This window comes from Dendrobates tinctorius, unplaced genomic scaffold (genome assembly GCF_039654945.1).
Source record: "Dendrobates tinctorius isolate UK_male_01 unplaced genomic scaffold, ASM3965494v1 ptg000064l, whole genome shotgun sequence".
NCBI classification, from domain to species: domain Eukaryota; kingdom Metazoa; phylum Chordata; class Amphibia; order Anura; family Dendrobatidae; genus Dendrobates; species Dendrobates tinctorius.
Window position 1 is genome coordinate 33,482,471 of NW_027361732.1, and position 14,910 is coordinate 33,497,380.

Genomic DNA, 14,910 nt, shown 5'->3' on the forward strand with positions numbered 1-14,910 from the left:
CAATAACCCGTTGAAGAGACGAACACAAGGGCCACCTGAAAGCAATGTTCCCTTTATTAGGAATTTGATCCTCCCATACTGTTTGCCTATGTAGTGAATGCAACACCTGCCCCAAATTTGGATGCACCCCAATAACCCTTTGCAGAGACATACAGGAGGGCCACCTGAAAGCAATGTTCCCATTATTATGAAGTTGGTACTCCCATACTGTTTGCCTCTGCAGTCAATGCAACAAATGCCCCAAATTCGGACGCACCACAATAACCTTTTGAAGAGACATACAGGAGGGCCACCTGAAAGCATTGTTCCCATTATTAGGAAGTTGGTTCTCCCATACTGTTTGCCTATGCAGTGAATTGCAGTGTTGAGGCTGAAGAACTGGCAGTGGAGAATTGCAGTGTTGAGGCTGAATAACCTGCAGTGGAGAATTGCAATATTGAAGCTGAAGAAACTGCAGTCATTTGCAGTGTTGAGGCTGAAGAACCAGCAATGGAGAATTGCATTGTTGAAGCTGAGCAACGTGCTGTGGAGAACTGCATTGTAGATGCTGAAGAATCTACAATAGAAAATTGCTATGTTGATGCTTTCCTGGCGATGTTTGAAAGGGATGAACTGGTCGGACTGGTCGAAAGATACCAGGGGATGGAAGGTTTTGTGGGAAAGCTCCATACTGGGGGTCCCAACAGGGGGCGAAGGCTCAAAAGGGGTTGGGTCTCACATGCCATTTGCCTATGTAGTGAATGATTCAGCTGCCCCAAAATTGGACGCACCCCAACACCAATTGGAAGAGACGTGGAGGAGGGCCTCATAAAACAATTTTCCCAATATTAGGAAGTGGGTCTCCCATACTGTTTGCCTATGCAGTGAACTCAATGGTTGCCCACAATTTGGACACACCCCAATACCCTTTGACGAAACACACAGGAGGGCCTAATGAAAACAATGTTACAATTATAAGGAAGTGAGTCTCCCATAGTGTTTGCCTACGCAGTGAATGCATGGGCTGCCAAAAATGTGCATCTTTCAAAACTTTGCACCCCTTGTGAGAAAACCCCGTGCCTCAGGGCCAGTGTGATGGGAGGGTCTGAGAAAACTCTCTCAGAGCTTTGCCATTGTTCTCTTGCCTCTGCTGGATTGGAGTTGTGTCTCTTTTGCATGTACTACTTGGCTGTCCAAGCAACTGTGACCTCTGCCTCCCGGGTTTTCAGATGAGAATTTTTTTAATAATTCCGCAGCAAGGGACATCTGGTACTGCCCCATTTTAGTAGACCTGTCTGCCTCTGGAAAAGAGACAGAAAGTTCTCCTTGTAGAGTGCGTCTAGAAGGGTCACCAACCAGTAATGACGGTCACCCAAAAATTTGGGAACACGAGGGTCACGGGAAAGGCAGAGTAGCATAAACTCAGCCATGTGGGCCAGACTGCTAAAAGGCAAGACTTCTGTATTCTCACTAAGAGTATGACTGACCATGCTCTCCTCCTTCTCCATGTCCTCAGGTCATCCACGCTGAACAGATGATATAACAAATGTGCTTGTAGTACCATCTACAGCACATGAAAGTAGCTCCTGTTCCTCCTCCTCTTCCTCATTGTCAACCAATCCATGTTGAGATGAGATGAAGCTGGGCTATGTGTAATCACCCTGTATGGTTCCTTGCTCCATCTCATCGTGCTTCGCCTGCAACGCATCCTGTTGGATTGTGAGCATAGAGCATTTTAGAACACAGGGAAGAATGATGGTGATGCTAATTATGGCATCATTGCCGCTTACCATCTTGGTGGAGTCCTGAAAGTTTTGTAGGATGTCTGACATCCATATCCACTCCTGAGGTCTTATGTGTGGAGTCTGAACTGAATATCAATGGCCTTATTGATGCTGGCAGACAATAACTACCCTCTTCTGCTCACAAATCCTTTCCAACATCTACAGTGTAGAGATCCAACGAATGAGGACATCACACAACAGTTGGTGAGCCAGAAGCTGTAAATGCTGCTGAAGCATGGCAAGGGCGGTGGAAGCTGTAGCTGACTTTCTAATATGGGCACACAGGTGGCTTACTTTCACAAGCAGATCCAGCAGCTCCGGGTAGGGTTTAAGAAACCGCTGAAACATGAGGTTAAGCACATGGGCCAGGTGTGGCACGTGTTTGAGCTCACTTCACCTGAGAGCTCAGAGCCAAGTTCCAGGTAACATTTTGAGTGTAAGCAGTCGAGAAATGTGTGAATTTAGTAGTGTGGTCTGTGGGGCGTTGGCTGCGTGTTTCCACTTGCATTCCAAGGACTGGGGTATGGACAACTGAACGCTGCGCTGGGACAAAGACGTGGATGTACTTAATGATTGTGCTAATTGAATGGGTGCAATGACAGGTGCAGGGCAGGATGCATCTTCCCATGCACCATGGACAGGGGATTGGCTTGCACAGACAACAGTGTATGAAGCAGTGGTGTCACCCACAGACACTGTTCCAGGACCCTGGGATTGGGCCCACAAAGTGGGGTGCTTTGCTGCCATGTGCCTGATCATGCTGGTTGAGCTCAGGCTTGTAGTTTTGCTACCCCAGCTGATGCTGGCCTGTCAGGTGCTGAAAAAAAATGGTCTTTTTTGGGCTATCAGGAGAGTCTTTAAAAAATAACCAGACATGGGAAGACTTAACAGTTGGACTGGCAACATCCATCATGTTGGTGTTATGGGGAACGGTTGCCCACCTTTACTGCAGCCACCACACTACGTTTTCATGCCTGTTGGGAGGCTACACCTCCCTCCCCCTGTGTGCTGCTGTCCTCACTCTGCATGTCCTCCTACCAGCTTGGGTCAGTTACTATATCATTCACCACTTCGTTCTCCACTTCCACACCCTGGTCCTCCTCCTGACTTTCTGGCAATTGTGTCTCATCATCGTCCACGTCTTGTGACACTTTCCCACCATCACCTTCATGTGACCGTAGCTGCTCAAATATTTGGGTATCGCTACATGCAATCTCCTTTTACCCCGCTTCAGTAGAACGGGCGAGAGGCCCACATCTATAAATGGAAAAGTGAACAGCTCTATGGAGTGTGCAAGTGTGGGATCAGTTGCCTCAGGGCACTCGGCATGGTGGGAGGAAGGAGGATCAGGGTGAGGAATATGCAATACAGACTCACGGCTACTCATACTTGACCGTGTGGAAGACAGGGTGGTGGTGTTGTTCACAGCAAAGTGACTGGAAGCATTATCTGTCATCCAACCAACAAACTTTTGACACTGCTTTGGGTTCAATAGTGGTGTGCTGCTGCGATCCCCTAGTAATTGGGACAGGAAGGTCGGGCGAGAAGATGTGGGTGTTTCTTGTGGCACAATTTCAGCTTGCCCACGACCTCGGCCTCTTCATGCACCAACACCATCACATCCACTTCTTCTTCCGTTGCCATGCGCCTTGCCCATTTTAAATGCAGTACAATATTTTCAACATTCACTACAAATTGCTGAATTTACAGTGAACTTATATGTGATCCGTGTGAGGGAAAACCCCAGTATAAAATATCGGGCCTGTAGGTAACTATTTTTTTTTTCAAAAAACTGGTGTCAATAACTTGCCTAAGACACTGCAACAAAATTTAAATTGAGGCCTGAAATGGGACAAATTTGACCTCACTGAAATGCGATCCGTGTGGGAGACAAACCCCAGTGTAAAATATCGGGCCTGTAGGTAACGTATATACTAGTGTATAAGCCGAGATTTTCAGCCCATTTTTCTGGGCTGAAAGTCCCCCTCTCAGCTTATACATGAGTCATATACCTGGGGGTCGGTGGGGGAGGGGGAGCAGGGGTGTCAGATCACACTGACCCCCCCTGACATGTCTCTGCAGCATATGGGGGCATATTGTATGGAGCAATATATGGGGGCATATTCTATGCAGCATATGGGGGCATATTCTATGGGGAAGCATATGGGAGCATATTCTATGGGGAAGCATATGGGGGCATATTCTATGAGGCAGCATATGGGGGCATATTCGATGGAGCAGCATATGGAGGCATATTCTATGGAGCAGCATATGGGGGCATATTCTATGGGGAAGCATATGGGTGCATATTCTATGGAGCAGCATATGGGGCATATTCTATGGGGCAGCATATGGGGGCATATTCTATGGAGCAGCATATGGGGGCATATTCTATGGTGCAGCATATGGGGGTATATTCTATGGAGCAGCATATGGGGGCAGCATATGGGGGCATATTCTATAGAGCAGCATATGGGGGCATAATCTATGGAGCATCTTATGGGGCATATTCTATGTAGCATCTAATGGGGCCATAACCTTCATGGAGCATTATATGGGGCATATTATTCTATGGAGCATCTTATGGGGCCATCATTAACTGTTTTTTCAGCATTATATGTGGTGTATTTTGTATGGAACATCTTATGGGGCCATCATGAACTGTATGGAGCATTATATGGGGCTCCTGATTCAATATGGATATTCAAAAACATTAAACCGACTGATGTCTCAATTAATTTTACTTTTATTGGAATCTATTTTTATTTTTGAAATCTACCAGTTGCTGCTGCATTTTCCACCCTAGGTTTATACATAAGTCAATAAGTTTTCCTAGTTTTTTGTGGCAAAATTAGGGGGGTTGTCTTATACTCAGGTCGGCTTATACACGAGTATATACGGTAACTATTTTTTTCAGCAAACTGGTGTCAATAACTTGCCTAAGACACTTCAACAAAACTTAAATTGAGGCCTGAAATGGCACAATTTTCACAGTACTGATGTGATCCATGTGGCGGACATACCCCAGTTTAAAATAGCTATTTTTTACCGCTGTCATATGGAAAGGATCTGGCAGTGCCAACAAACAAATGGAACAGAAAAACAGTGATCTCTGGATTGCTTTTAAACCAAATAATCAAGATTAAAATCCAAAAAAATATTATTCCTGGTCCTGGCCCCTGACACCTGGGGCTATGGCTCCCTCTCTCTCTCTCTCTCTCTCTCTATATATATATATATATATATATATATATATATAAATATATATATATATATATATATATATATATATATATATACAGTATACAGCAGCAGACAGGCCTGGAATAGACCCTATTGCCTTTTGCAGTGCAGACTCCACATACACTGCCTTCCTGCCTAGAACTGATATTTACGCAGCTATTGGTCCTCAGAAGGACTGTTAGTTGAGATGGGTATGTGTATTATATGTGGTACTAGATTAAGGCTCGATGCTATCGCATCGGGAGGAGAGTGATGTAGCGTTGACCATGTGTTGTGCGGCACTGTGACCAGCACACCTTGAGACAGAGATGTGGTGAACAGCCATCCCACCTATCTCTTTAACTGTTCACAAAAACCCAGCCCTATTAAAAGAGGAAATAACATAACGGCATATAGTATGAAGTGTGGTAGTAACTTGTTCCACATGCTGATGTGGAAGCATCCTGTTGTGAGTCTACTAATAATGATGAGGAAGAAGCCGTCTGTTGTCGGCAGTGACAGCGTGCAGAGGCTTCTTCAGCCAATCTAATGGATTTAGAGTTAGGGGATTTGTGTGTGAGACGACGGCGTTTATAAGCCTTAATCTTGTTAAGGCGATGCTATTTTTCCTCAGGAGTCTCATGAGCACGGCGTTGTTTTTGACGTAGTGCTAAAGCGGCTTTCCTTTCACTGGCTTTGCCATACTGTGCGTCTGTATTGACTAATGGTGGTATTGATAGGGCAGAAACAGATTGCTGATTAGTTATGTCAGTGAACGGCATATAGGATGAAGTGTGGTAGTAATAACTTGTTCCACAAGCTGATGTGGAAGCATCCTTTTGTGAGTCTAATAATAATGATGAGGAAGAAACCGTCTGTTGTCGGCGGTGATGGCGTGAAGAGGCTTCTTCAGCCATTCTAATGGATTTAGAGTTAGGGTATTCGTGTGTGAGACGACAGCGTTTATAAGCCTTAATCTTGTCAAGGCAATGGTGTTTTTCCTCAGGAGTCTCATTAGCACGGTGTTGTTTTTGACGTAGTGCTAAAGCTACTTTCCTTTCACTGGCATTGCCATACTGTGCGTCGGTATTGACTAATGGTGGTATTGATAGGGCAGAAACAGATTGCTGATTAGTTATGTCAGTGAATGGCATATAGGATGAAGTGTGGTAGTAACTTGTTCCACATGCTGATGTGGAAGCATCCTTTTGTGAGTCTAATAATAATGATGAGTAAGAAGCCATCTGTTGTCGGCGGTGACGGCGTGCAGAGGCTTCTTCAGCCAATCTAATGGATTTAGAGTTAGGGTATTCGTGTGTGAGACGACGGCGTTTATAAGCCTTAATCTTGTCAAGGCGATGGTGTTTTTCCTCAGGAGTCTCATTAGCACGGCGTTGTTTTTGACATAGTGCTAACGCTACTTTCCTTTCACTGGCATTGGCATACTTTTTGGTATGACTCATGTTGGCACAGGTAAAGGAGTCTACTTGGCAGTTATCTGGCAGTTAAGAAGGCGTCCTGGAGTATTGTAGTGTAAACAGATACTTATAGTACTTATAGTCTTCTTATAGAAGTGGGGTACAGCAACACAGGGCATATAAACGGCGTGAGATAAATGACTTATTAACTGGTGTAATTATGCAGAAGACTTAAACTGGGGTCCTCCTGTAGTTATGCTTAACGTTTGAAGAAACTGGTGTCCTCCTAGTCGAGGCAAAATTGGCCCTGTAATTGCCCAGCAGTAGTTATGAAGTGGTAGAGGCAAATTGGCCCTGTAATTGCCCAGCAGTAGTTATGAAGTGGAGAGGAAAAGTGGCCCTGTAATTAGACACTCGTCAGTGAACAGGCAGAGGAGCAATGCAACACGTCCGCACAGCAAGTCGGCATGAGGTAAATGACGAAATTCCGCGGGATCCAAGATGGCGTCGGCGAAATCTCACGAGATTTCGCCGACGCCATCTTGGATCCCGACGTCGTCCACTCCGGCAACATGTTCTTGCGGCGACGCCATCTTGGATCGGCGAAATCCCGCGATCCTCAAGATGGCGTTGGCGAAATCTCGCGAGATTTCGCCGACGCCATCTTGAGAATCGCGGGATTTCGCCAATCCAAGATGGCATCGCCACAAGAACATGTCGCCGGCGTGGACAATGTCTGGATTCAGGATGGCGCCGGCGAAAGAAGATGTCGGGGATCGTGCCAATGCCAACGGCGATCGTGGAGCAGCGGCGATTACGGCGTGGATATGAGAGACGGAGTGAGAGAAAGGGTGGTATGTGGAGTGAAAGAGGGGGGACGTGAGTGGAGATGGTGAAAGGTGAGAGGAGTGTGTGTTGAGGAGGTGTGTGTGTGTTGAGGAGGAGTGTGTGTTGAGGGTTTACATGGCAAGAGGTGTGTGGTGACAGCTGGCATGGTGAGGAAGGTGTGTGTTAGGAAGGTATATGTGACGGGGAGTGTGCGGGGGGCAGAAGAGGCACAGTGCTACCGCCAAAGGCAGGTTCTGTCTGGATGTGACGTCACCAAGTTACAACCGGACAGAAGCTGCGTTACAACTGCACGGAAGCTGCTTAGTGCATTTATTATTATAGATACCCACACTAGCTACGAAGCAAACAAATCTCTCCCTAGCAAAGCAACAACTCTCCCTACACTGCATGATGAGGTGCCAGGTCTGATATAGACCTGATGACGCAGTTCTGCGTGGCCAGACAATCACTGTAATGCCACAAGCAACATGCAGCATTACAGTGTGTGGCAGACAATCCCAGCATGTTCATTGGCGCTCTAATGAGAGCCGAACATGCAGGGCGAGGACCTGAGCTACCGCCGAGCAACCCTGGTAATGCTCGGCGAGCTCCGAGCATCACGAGCACTGCCATGCCCAGGCGAGCAACGACTATTGATGAACGTGCACTCTCATCATTAGTAAATATCCCTAAAAGTAATCCTATCTAACTGCCTTTCTGAAAGCAGCATAAAAAGTAGTCGCCGACAATATTTTATGTTTTTGTTTTTGTGCAGTGAGATGTCGGAGTCATTTGTACTCATGAAATGCATGTTTTCACCACCCACCAGCTACTGTGTGACCACTTTCTACCTTTAGTGTGACTAAGAAGAAAATTGTCAGTCAGCATCTTTACTTCCTTTTCAATATTTTCTTCCATGACAACCACAAATTTAATTATAAAGCTTCAAAAATATATTCCCTGAGTAAAGAAAAGTGTGTCACATCTGCATAAATGTGTGGGGTAATTATTCAGTCATAACTGCTTTACTCATTCGTCCAATATTTAGCACTGGCTAAGAGGGTATATATATGAAAAAGGAATATTAAAATTAATGATGTAGCAAGCAAAACAGGGGAGACTCTTTTCTCAAGCACTGTGCATGGCTGCAAATGTATTTGATTGATTTAAAACCAAGGACATTTCATGTAATTACTTATTGGATATAACCATACTGATTAATCAGACTTAATAGTGTTAGTAGAAATCCAAGCACAAATATAGAGCTGTACAAGCTGGTAGCTGAGAGAGTATGAACTATGATGATATTAATACCGGGTTCAATAAGAATTCTTAATCTTTTAGTTAACAAAAAAAATAGATCTATCATTCCAGTTAGCTGATGTGATGGAACATTTAATAAAAGGAGTTTCTTCGGTCATGTTTGATGATCATGAGTTATTCACTTGCACTGCTTATTTTTGAGTAGTCAAATTATCATTATACAGGTCAACATAGGCCGCTGTTCTTAACCCCTTAATGTCCAATGACGGACACAGTCCGTCATCAGACATTTCCCCTGCTTTGATGAGGGCTCCGGCGCTGAGCCCGCATCAAAGCCGGGACATGTCAGCTGTTATGAACAGCTGACATGTGCCCGCAATAGGCGCGAGCGGAATCGTCGTCCGCCCACGCCTATTAACTAGTTAAATGCCGCTGTCAAAGCTGACAGCGGGCATTTAAATAGAATTTCCGGCCGCCGGGCCGGAAATTACATCATCGCGGACCCCGTCACGTGATCGGGGGTCGGCGTCACGTTGCCTGGACAACCAGAGGTCTCTATGAGACCTCTATGGTTGTTCCAGGCATAAGGCTTTCAGCACCACCCGGTGGTCGGCGCTGAAAGCACAGCAGTAAATCTGCTACATATGGGCGATCTGCTCATCGCCCATATGTAGCAGAGCCAATCGGGTTGTGCATGCTTCTAGCCTCCTATGGAGGCTATTGAAGCATGCCAAAAGTAAAAAAAAAAAATGTTTAAAAATAAAAAAAATTAAAAAAACCTAAAAGTTCAAATCACCCCCCTTTCGCCCCAATAAAAATAAAACAGTAAAAAAAAAATCCCACATACACATATTAGGTATCGCTGCGTTCAGAATCGCCCGATCTATCAATAAAAAAAAGCATTAACCCGATCGCTAAACGGCGTAGTGAGAAAAAAATTAAAAACGCCAGAATTACGTTTTTTTGGTCACCAAGACATTGCATTAAAATGCAATAACGGGCGATCAAAAAAACGTATCTGCACAAAAGTGGTGTCATTAAAAATGTCAGTCCGGCATGGAAAAAATAAGCCCTCACCCGACCCCAGATCATGAAAAATGGAGACGCTACGGGTCTCGGAAAATTGCACTATTTTTTTCTTTTTTTTTTTTTTTTCTTTTTTTAGCAAATTTTGGAATTTTTTTTCACCACTTAGATAAAAGAGGACATAGACATGTTTGGTGTCTATGAACTCGTAATGACCTGGAGAATCATAATGGTAGGTCAGATTTAGCATCTAGTGAACCTAACAAAAAAGCCAAGCAAAAAACAAATGTGGGATTGCACTTTTTTTGCAATTTCACCGCACTTGGAATTTTTTTCCCGTTTTCGAGTACACGATATGGTAAAACCAATGATGTCATTTAAAAGTACAACTCGTCCCACAAAAAATAAGCCCTCACATGGCCATATAAACGGAAAATTAAAAAAGTTATGGCTCTGGAAAGAAGGGGAGGGAAAAATGAAAATGGAAAACCAAAAATACCCCTGGTCGTTAAGGGGTTAATATAATTTACCGTTGCTGAAATAACTATATTTACTAAACGCAATTACGAAAGTGAAAAACAAGTGGTTAAGCTAGAGTCTTCTCTTCATACTTTCATTTCTTTGTCTTAATTTATGACATTCATCAATACATGCCAACACCTGTGTCCAGGTGTAAAGTTTGTGAGAGGGAAAATAAGGGATATGCCCCGGGCACTTTGTGCCAAAAGGAAAGAGCTAAAAAACCTTTGACTGGGCCATGACGGTGAGGTACAGGATAAGGTTAGTACATTCAACATTTTGTCCCATGTGAAGCCAGGTTATAGCTAGGACTTTGTTAGCAGACATTTTCACCAGAATCCAACTGCTAATGTATTTCGTGGACTTGTTCCCATAGAGTATTTGTTAAGCTGCATACAAAAGTCTATATATGTAATTTTTTTTCTAGCTAAAGAAATGACCACAACATACAGCAACTCATTATATCTATTTATCAATTCAACAATAATTGGTAACCATTGATTAATTAGCTCAGGCATTTGCAAATCATGTATTAGACAGAAGGAAGGTGATTAAGGTGACTGTTGGCCCCATTAACTATTGCACTTTTACTCAACTTTGCAGATGTCACAAATTGTATGCCTGTCCTTGGACATAGCAGATTCAGTAGTTCAATATAGCAAAATGTCACATAACAGATTACATCCCAAAAACATACACTGGTGGTTAAAGTGAATCTGCCAGGAGGCTTTTGTTATAGAGTCTAAGAGCAGCGTAAAGTAGAGGCAGTGAGCCTGATTCCAGCGATGTATCTCTTATTGGACTACTTGGTACAATTTTGCTAGAATCCCTGTGTTCTTTGTTGCAGCTGCATCTGTTTGCACATAAGATCTAGTCAGGCAGTGATAGTCTCCTGCTGATAAAACACTGATTTTATTGGAAATACAGCACACAGAGTTTTAAGTGACACAACTCTGGAATCAAGCTACATTATGGTGCTCCCAGATTAAATATCAAAAACCTGCTGAAAGATTCCCTTTCATGCATTTTTTGTGATGCAAGTAATGTTCACAGTTGTCGTTAACAAAAAAAATATATAATATTTAGTGTTCAGGTTATTAAAATCCAGCTCCTAGCCATACAGTCTACCTTTACCATCATTTGTAAATGAATTGGAAGCTCTAAGGACCTTAAATTAAAATTAGAAGCATCTAGCTAATGTACGTTGTGCTGTCCCACACCAAGATCCTGGGAGAAAGTTCCATTTGACATTCCCTCATGAAGGCCTCTTTGTGTCACTGCCCACATGGTCTTTAGACCAATCTCCAGCTATCATTACATCCGAGTCAAAAGCCGGGGCTGAAGAGGATAGATCTCCATTGCAGTCACCATTTTTCCATTCGCCCCTCCGGTCTCCATCTGGAGTCCAAGGTTGAAATACCACTAAGAGGTCTTCACAACATAACATCACAACAGTCCTATTCCCCAGATTATAATGTAGAGTTGCTCAGTGTACTGTAAACAGATCCTGTAGCCTTCATTTTACATACCTTAACAGTTCACCATTACATGTATTTGGTAGTGGAACTAGTGGTGCGGACATTTCTCCAATGTATTCCAGAAGAAGTTTTTTTAACATGAAAATGCCAGACTGCATGTTGCTCCTGCTACTTTGAGTAGATGGCATGGTGGAAATGTTACATTGGCCTGCAGCATTTCCTAATTTATCTCACATTTAGCTATATCTCTGATGTCATTGATTGGCAATTGAACAGGGAGCTGCAATCTGTGAATATTGATGATTTTCTGAAAAGGCGTTACTAGAGCCTCTGGTGGTGAGGTTGGGCTTGGCTGCAGGTGGTCACCAGGTACCATTCCAAGGCAGTCCTGGGACTGCAGCAGCTGACCTGAAAGTGCAGCAATAGGCAGACTGGCTGATGCGAGAAGAAACTGCTTTGTGAGAAGAAGGGCGCTGAGTAAAAATGCGAGTTACAACCATCACATTTGAGACTGCCATGAACAACAAATTTAGCAAGTAAAAGGATGAAGGAGGTTTACAAGAAAGAGCAAAATTGTTAAACAAGGTCAAGCTTGATGTGAAATCAAGATCTATAATTTTCTGGAAAATTGTCCTCTACATATCTTTTTTAATTACCTGGGAGGTTCCACTAATCCTTGAGATACTTTGAAAGTATTTGAAGTTTTTCAGTTACATTGATGTAGTGTGATGAGAAGCACTGCTATTGGATCACACCATGAGCTGCTTTGCTGTTGGTGTCTGTTAGGCCTGTTTCACACATCAGTTTTTTTCGTCAGTTAAAATCCGCTAAAATGGCGGACAACAGATCCGTTCCTGTACTGACCACAACGTTTGGCACCGGACCATTGTTTTAACGGATCCGGTGAAGGAAGAATTTTAAAGGAACCGCTGTCCGGGGAGGAGAGAGAGAGAGAGAGAATTTTTTTCAGACGCCAGAACTGAGTTTAGGGTTAAATTTCCGACACAGGCATTTCTCCCGGGCATGCGCAATAGAAACTGCGGATCCGGCCGGGGAAAAAAAACGTTTCATTGTCCGTCCTGTCCGCTCAGCGGACGGCAAAATCTTGGTGGATGCGTAAAAAAGCGGATGGAATGGATGACCATCCGTCAAGATCCGCCGGTAATACAAGTCAATGGGGAAAAAACGGATCCGCCAAGAAAAATGGCGGATCCGTTTTTTTTGCAAAACGGCGGATTTTGATGGGGAAAAACAGATGTGTGAAACAGGCCTTAAACTATGTGGAAATTGGAGGTGAACCTTATAAATTTCAAACTGCCCAAATAAAGCCTTGGGTCCTATACCTTATTCAGTAAGTAAATGTTCAGCAATTTTGAAGTGCTGGAAGGAAGTTTAAGGGTATTGGAAGCAGGGATGGCAGGTTTACAATCAAGCAAAGGGTTTACTTTCTTTCATGGGATATACATTTTAGAGTTGACAGTTTACAGCCTGTTATCCTTTGTTAATTGTCTAAATATGAAATGCTTGGTGATTTTTACTTCATGGAGCATTCGAGGTATGGAGGAGGTCACAAAGATATGCTATTTTTGAAAATATCAAAAAGTTTAGCCTTATAGTTACATGAATTCAGGAATGCTGTGGGCAGGACAAACTTAGTTAAGATGTCGATGCTTTCATCTATTTTATACATAATGAAAAACCACAGTAAGTAAAGATATGCACAACTGATTTCCAAGGATGCACAACCTACACATGTGGTCAAAATTGTTGGTACCCCTCGTTTAATGACAGAAACACCCACAGTGGTCACAGAAATAACTTGAATCTCACAAAAGTGATAATAAATCAAAAATCTATGAAAATGATCAAATGAAAGTCAGACATTGCTTTTCAACCATGCTTGCACAGAATTCTTTAAAAAAATAAAACTCATGAAATAGGCCTGGACGGAAATGATGGTACCCTTAACTTAATATTTTGTTGCACAACCTTTTGAGGCTATCACTGCAATCAATCGATTCCTGTAACTGTCAATGAGACTTCTGCACCTCTCGACAGGTATTTTGTCCCAGTCCTCAAGAGCAAACTGCTTCAGTTGTTTTGTGTTTGAAGGTTGCCTTTTCCAGATGTCATGTTTCAGCTCTTTCCAAAGAGGCTCAATAGAATTTAGTAAGCACAAAAAAGAAAATCCAGTATAAAGTGCCAATACAATTTATCCTTTATTAAACTCATTCAGAGTAATTTACAGAATATTCATAGAAAGAAATTCCTAGTAGATTATAAAAGGTCACTACTTGTCAATAATAGGGGAAATAACCAACATCAGTGGACCTACAACTAATGTAAAGCGCCAGTATAAAATCTTTTCCTATAGCCCAATAGACAAGTAGTGACCTTTTATAATCTACTAGGAATTTTTTTTTCTATGAATATTCTGTAAATTACTCTGAATGAGTTTAATAAAGGATAAATTGTATTGGCACTTTATACTGGATTTTCTTTTTTGTGTTTATTGATGTAAATCAGTTTTTGTGCCCTGGTCATTTGGATGGGTTTTGTGTTATAATCAATAGGATTTAGGTTAGGGCTCATAGAAGGCCACTTCAGAATAGTTCATTGATTTCCTTCCTAGCCATTCTTGGGTGTTTTTAGCTTTGTGTTTTGGGTCATTATCCTGTTACCAGACCCATGACCTGCATCAGACCAAGCTTTCTGACACTAGGAAGCACATTTCTCTATAAAATCCCTTGATAGTCTTGAGATTTCAATGTACCCTGCACAGATTCTAGACACCCTGTGCCAGATGCAGCAAAGCAGCCTCAGAAGCTAACAGAGCCTCATCCATGTTTCACAGTAGGGACAGTGTTCTCTTCTTGATATCCTTCATTTTTCCGTCTGTGAAAATAGATCTGATGTGCCTTGCCAAAAAGTTCAATTTTTGTCTCATCTGTCCATAGGACATTCTCCCTGAAGCTTTGTGGCTTGTCAACATGTAGTTTGGCAAATTCCAGACTGAATTTTTTTATGATTTTTCAACAATGGTGCCCTCCTTGGTCATCTCCCATGAAGTCCACTTTGGCTCATAAAACAACGAATGGTGTGATCTGACACTGATGTTCCTTCAGTTTCAAGTTCACCTGTAATCTGTTTAGAAGTTTTTCTGGGCTCTTTTGTTACCATTCATATTACATGTCTCTTTGATTTGACATCAATTTTCATCCTGCGGCCATATCCAGGGAGGTTGTCTACAGTCCCATGGAGCTTAAATTTCTGAATAATATGTGCAACTGTAGTGACAGGAACATCAAGCTGCTTGGAGATGGTCTTATACCTTTTACCTTTAACATGTTTGTCTGTAATTTTCTTTCTAATCTCCTGAGACAACTCTTTCCT

The 14,910-nt window shown here is 42.9% G+C and overlaps 1 long non-coding RNA gene across 1 annotated transcript in view; it reads right to left on the reverse strand.

The window, feature by feature from the left end:
- The window catches only part of LOC141094609 (uncharacterized), a 75,611-nt gene extending 63,908 nt beyond the window's left edge, over nt 1–11,703 (reverse strand). Inside the window, exon 1 of the long non-coding RNA XR_012233124.1 lies at nt 11,569–11,703. This is a non-coding gene — a long non-coding RNA (uncharacterized lncRNA). The remainder of the gene's footprint in view (nt 1–11,568) is intronic.
- Nucleotides 11,704–14,910: the final 3,207 nt, after the last annotated feature.